This window comes from Aulostomus chinensis, chromosome 2 (genome assembly GCF_037954235.1).
Source record: "Aulostomus chinensis isolate RoL2024-O1b breed Wild chromosome 2, RoL_Achi_v1.0, whole genome shotgun sequence".
In the NCBI taxonomy this organism is placed as follows: Eukaryota; Metazoa; Chordata; class Actinopteri; order Syngnathiformes; family Aulostomidae; genus Aulostomus; species Aulostomus chinensis.
In genome coordinates this window covers 5834421-5840050 of record NC_141321.1, presented here as the reverse complement: position 1 = coordinate 5840050, position 5630 = coordinate 5834421, and positions in this window count along the sequence as shown.

Below are 5630 nucleotides of genomic sequence, written 5' to 3'. Positions count from 1 at the left end.
CACTTGTTTGGATTTTATTTGGTGGACATCAAAACACAAAAGGGTTGCTGGTTTGATCCTCAAACATTGAGCAAACTACTGGAACCATAATCCCACAGGGGAGCTCCAGCCAGTGAAGCCCGAGTGCCGGTCCAAAGCCTGGATAAAGAGGGAGGGTTGTTACAGCAAAGACATCCTGTGTAAAAACCTGCACCAAATTACATACGTGGATCAATGTTCCACTGTGGCGCCCCCTATTGAGAGGAGTTGGAAGATGATGAAGAAGATGAGTCAAGTCCGTTAGGTCAAGTCAGGTGAGTTTTACTGTGGAACCAAACCCCAACCAAAGTTCTGTCCTGACTCTGTCCAAGTAGAGCAGGTCCAGCACCTCCCTCCTTCAATGAACCTCCACCCAACAATTCTCCATCAGCAGCACATCCTGCAACAGCAGCCACCAGAACCTTCCTTTACCAGCAGGAAGGTGGAGCAGATCCAGGATCAGTGGGGACGGAGAGAGAGCAGGAGAGCAGGACAGAGACAAAGACAGAGAATGGAGGAGGACAGAGAGACAGAAGGAAAGAGAGGAACAGAGATAAAGAGAGAGAGAAAGGAGGAGAGACTGATGGACAGAGACAAAGACAGAGAATGGAGGAAGACAGAGAGACAGAAGGAAAGAGAGGGACAGAGATAAAGAGGGAGAGAAAGGAGGAGAGACTGATGGACAGAGACAAAGACAGAGAATGGAGGAAGACAGAGAGACAGAAGGAAAGAGAGGGACAGAGATAAAGAGAGAGAGAAAGGAGGAGAGACTGATGGACAGACAGGGACGTGAGCAGGTGGAGCTACGGGTGGCAGCTGGAGCCTCTTCAGGTCTGGAGCGTCCTCCAGCAGCACCAGGATCTGGGATGAGGGGAGAAGAAGAGGAGTTAGTAACACGTCTGAGGACAGGAGGAGGAGAGAGAAGCCCAGTGCATCATGGGAGATCCCAGCAGTCTGAGCCTATAGCAGCAGGTCTAAGGGCCAGCCTAAGCAGTCCTGACTATAAGCCTGATCAACAAGGAGGTCTTAAGTCTGCTCTTAAACCTAGAGAGGGGGTCTGGGTCCTGGACTGAAACTGGGAGACGGTTCCACAGGAGGGGAGCCTGATAGCTGAAGGCTCTGGCTCCATTCTACTGTTAGAACCCTAGGAACCAGCAGGAACCCTGCATCCTGGGAGTGAAGGGTTCTAGCTGGATCATAGGGGACTAGGAGCTCTGTCAGGGATGAAGGAGCCTGATAGCTGAAGGCTCTGGCTCCATTCTACTGTTAGAACTCTAGGAACCAGCAGGAACCCTGCATCCTGGGAGTGAAGGGTTCTAGCTGGATCATAGGGGACTAGGAGCTCTGTCAGGGATGAAGGAGCCTGATAGCTGAAGGCTCTGGCTCCATTCTACTGTTAGAACTCTAGGAACCAGCAGGAACCCTGCATCCTGGGAGTGAAGGGTTCCAGCTGGATCATAGGGGACTAGGAGCTCTGTCAGGGATGAAGGAGCCTGATAGCTGAAGGCTCTGGCTCCATTCTACTGTTAGAACTCTAGGAACCAGCAGGAACCCTGCATCCTGGGAGTGAAGGGTTCTAGCTGGATCGTAGGGGACTAGGAGCTCTGTCAGGGATGAAGGAGCCTGACTGTTGAGGACTTTGATGGTAGAAGAAGAATTTTAAATTCTGTTCTGAATCTGACAGGGAGCCATGCAGAGAAGCAGTCCAGGAGAGACCTGGTCTCTGCTACCAGTTCTAGTCAGGGGGGCAGCAGCGTTCTGGACCAGCTGGAGAGTCTTTAGGGACTTATTAGTCCAGCCTGGTAGGAGGGAGGTGCAGTAATCCAGCCTGGAAGTGACAAAAGCAGGGACTAGTTTTTCTGCATCTTCTTGAGCCAGGATGTGTCTGATCTTAGCGATGTTACGTAGATGGAAGAAGGCGTCCTGGAGGTTTGTTGAATGTGGGAGTTGAAGGGTCCTGGTCAAAGAGAACTGCTAGGTTCCTACGGTGGTGCTGGGGGCCAGGGTGGTGCCATCCAGGGTACCTGTCTCATCAGATCAGGTGGTCCTCAGGTGTTTGGGCCCAGCACAAGAACTTCAGTTTATCAGAGTTTAATAAAGGAAATGATGGTCCTCCATGTTTTTAATGAGGACACTGCCAGTGGAAACCAAGCCAGTGCACTGATGTTGAGATGTTTTTCTGGGTAAGTGAGAATGCATTGATGCATTGTGATACAGTCGGGTGCCTACAGTCAACCGACCAGGAATGACTGCTAGAGATCAGCCACGCTGGCTAAAGCTCCCCATTTACAGTTACTGTTAATTAATGGGGGTTTTCCATGACACAGTAAACTAATAACCTAAAGTAACTGAACCGTTGAGCCGTGGGTGCTGCTCCTGTCTTCAGGGCTCATCCTCAGGGCATCATGAATATCTCTCGCACATCAACAGTACATCAATGGACAGTCAATGTGGGGCTTCATTCACGCTCAAAAATACAGACATCACACTTGTGTTTTCACTCTGATTTTTAAAGAGTTCCAGTAGAATATCCAAGACTTCTTATATGCACACAAAGGTTTCTGTCTGACCAGCGTGTACAAAGAGGGCTTGTAAACGGCGTGCAGGAGGTCAGGAATGTCCACCAGAGCTGTCGCCTGTCAATTGAATCTTTATTTCACTCCCATCAGCCGTCGTCAACGCTGTTTCCAAGAATTTGCCCGTACATCCGATCTGACAACTGCAGTACACGTGTAACCACACGCAGGACTGGATCTGGCTTCTTCCTCCGAGGAATCTGGGACCAGCCACCCAGACAGCAGATGCAGCAACTGGTTTGCAAAATCAAAGAATTTCTGCCCAAACTGTCAGAGATGGTGTCAGTGAGAGAGAGCTCGTTGTCCTCGCAGGACTCTTGACCTGACGGCACTGACTGACTCCAGAGGGTAAATGCTCATCGTCAACGGCTTCTGCTGCTTTGGAGAAGTGTTGTCTTCATGCTTGAGTCCCAGTTTGCACTGTTACCAGGTAGATGGCCGACAGTGTGTGGGCGAGTGGTTTGCTGATGTCACCCGCATCCTCACCCATGAATGTGTTTGGATGCTCTAGGTCAGCATGTACGATGGTGCACTCTTCCACTTGAACCAGTGGAAAACGGGAGCAAAATCAAAAGTGATGCGTTCAATTTTTGAGGAGCACATTTGTCAAGATGTTGAACACAGAATTACAGACGTCATCCTCATGCTGGGCTGCCCGGTGGTGCAGTGGTCAGCACTGTGGCCTCACAGCAAGAAGGTTCTGGGTTTGAGTCCCGGCTCGGGCACAGGATCTTTCTGTGTGAGTCTCCATGTTCTCCCTGTTCCTGCTGGGTTCTCTCTGGTACTCCAGCTTCCTCCCACAGTCCAAAGACATGCAATTGGGGCCTAGGATGATTGATACTCTAAATTGACCGTAGGTGTGAATGTGAGTGTGAATGGTTGTCTGTCTCTATGTGTTGGCCCTGCCATGGACTGGCGACCTGTCCAGGGTGAACCCCGCCTCTCGCCTGTAGATGCTGGGATAGGCTCCACCCCCCACGACCCTTACTAGTAAGGAATAAGCGGAAGACGACGATGGACGATCCTCATGCTGACCAAATGCCCTGCAGTTCACCCTCTGCAGACCAGGAATGTTGTTCTGACAATCTATCCAGTCAGCACTGGACGGGCAGACCCTAAAGTCCAGACTGAGCTAAAACCATAGCTTCGTAGCAGCAGAAGGCCACGATATGAAAAATGTCTGCTGAGGCCGAGCTGCCGTCTTCCCATCACTTCAGCTGCGCCTGTGACTGATGTCAACAACTGCAACCTCCAGGAGTAACTGACCATTTACTGTTGTAGCATTAGAGAAAAGCTTTGCTTTGGTGTGGAGTCCGTGGACTGGGGCTTCAGGGAACGTTTCTTCAGTTAGTCAAACAATTCAGTCATTTAAGCCAAGCCTGCGTCCAGGGTAAACAGCTCACCCTGTGGACCCGCCTTGTCCATAAACCTTGTGACAAATATAAAAGTGGAAAACATTCCAGAGGAAATCTGGGACAATTGAGACACAGTTCCACTATACAGCACCAGTGGGCGCTGCCCCCCCCCCCCCCCCAAGTTAGGCTCAGGTAGTTTGGTCACAGTGCACTATTCAGGTTTATATTCAGCTGTTCTGACAAAGGAAGTCCAAAGTTAACCCTGTCTCATTCAGTGCTCTCTCCATTCCTGCATCCTGGCAGCCCACTGCTGTGTGGAGCACAGAGAGCCGGTGGCACTCAAGCAGTCAGGCTGGAACGTGGCGTTTCATTAAGCCAGAACAAAGACGGACGCTGACCGAAGCTGTGCAGCAACACAACCTCGAATCAGTGCTGTCGTGTTCCAGCAACATCTGTACTTCTGCGCAGACTCAATAGCAGACAGGCTAACTTTGTCTCCAGTTCTTTAAAGCTGTGAAAACAGGCACGTTGTGGGGGAGAGTTGTGGTACTTTTCCAGGAGACGACTAAAATTGTATTTTGCCCTTCAGTCCTCAAAAATAAGTGTTGAGAGCTCACAGAGATGTTTTTCTTCTTTGTCACAGCCACATACACTTAGCTTGAAGCTAATGGAGACTGCCAGCTAACAGCAGCTACAGAGACAAAACACCAGCAAAACTTCCCCAAGTGGTTTCCCAAATGGTCCTAAACCTCAGAGGCACAAATATAAAACTGCTTCGTGTCTAATATTTTTGTTCGTTTCACTGTACATTATAAAAAGAGCTGACTGAAATGACTCGTTTCAAGGGTAGGTGTGGTAAACCAAAGCTTCAGCCCACAACTTATCAGTCCTGCAGCGGTTTGTTTGTTTATCGTCAGTGCTACAGAAGCAAGTTCTTACTTTTAGTCATTGTTCAGCAAAATTGCTTGAGTGTGTGAGTTTTACAAATGAAAAAAGTGACCAAAGTAACCCTAACTAAATATCCATCTTTGGATACATTCGCTGTTGTGAGCAGTCGGCCTCCTCCAGCTTCACATGAGGCACGGCTCCACGCTCATCCATGACTTCAGTGTTTTATTAATTCTTGAGCCCAGAAGTGAAAGCAGGACAGAAGAACAGAGAATCATGGGAGTATTTTGTTTACCGTAAACTTACCGCTGTGACTGACATAGTCACCGTCTCCGAGGTCACTGGAGGAGATAAAAATGCCTGCAGGGTCACTCTAGGAAGCGCAGTTCATTGAAGGAGAGTCATCCTCTGTTTCTAGAGTAATCTGACTCTTCACTTTTAACCAGACTAAACCAGAGTTCTCAAATTAATTAGATATCAAATAGGACGTTTTCTACCCCCCCCCCCCCCCCATCATACAAGCTTCATCCAGTCACCTTCAAAATAAAGTATCCCATTTGCCCTTTCAGAGAGAATGGAGCAATAATGAGGACAACGATGAGTGAAAGGGAAGTGCACGTTTCTCTGAGCCTTAAAAGTAATGGGATGGTTTGAAAAGGAAATGAAAGATTGAGGTAAATATTCATGATCTCTATCGCCTTCCTCCAAACGCTAAATGAAATAAGATCTGTTGGGAGCGAGTTTGGAACTGAACTAGGGCGGATCTGCTTGAGACAGCATGAGGAAGACCCCT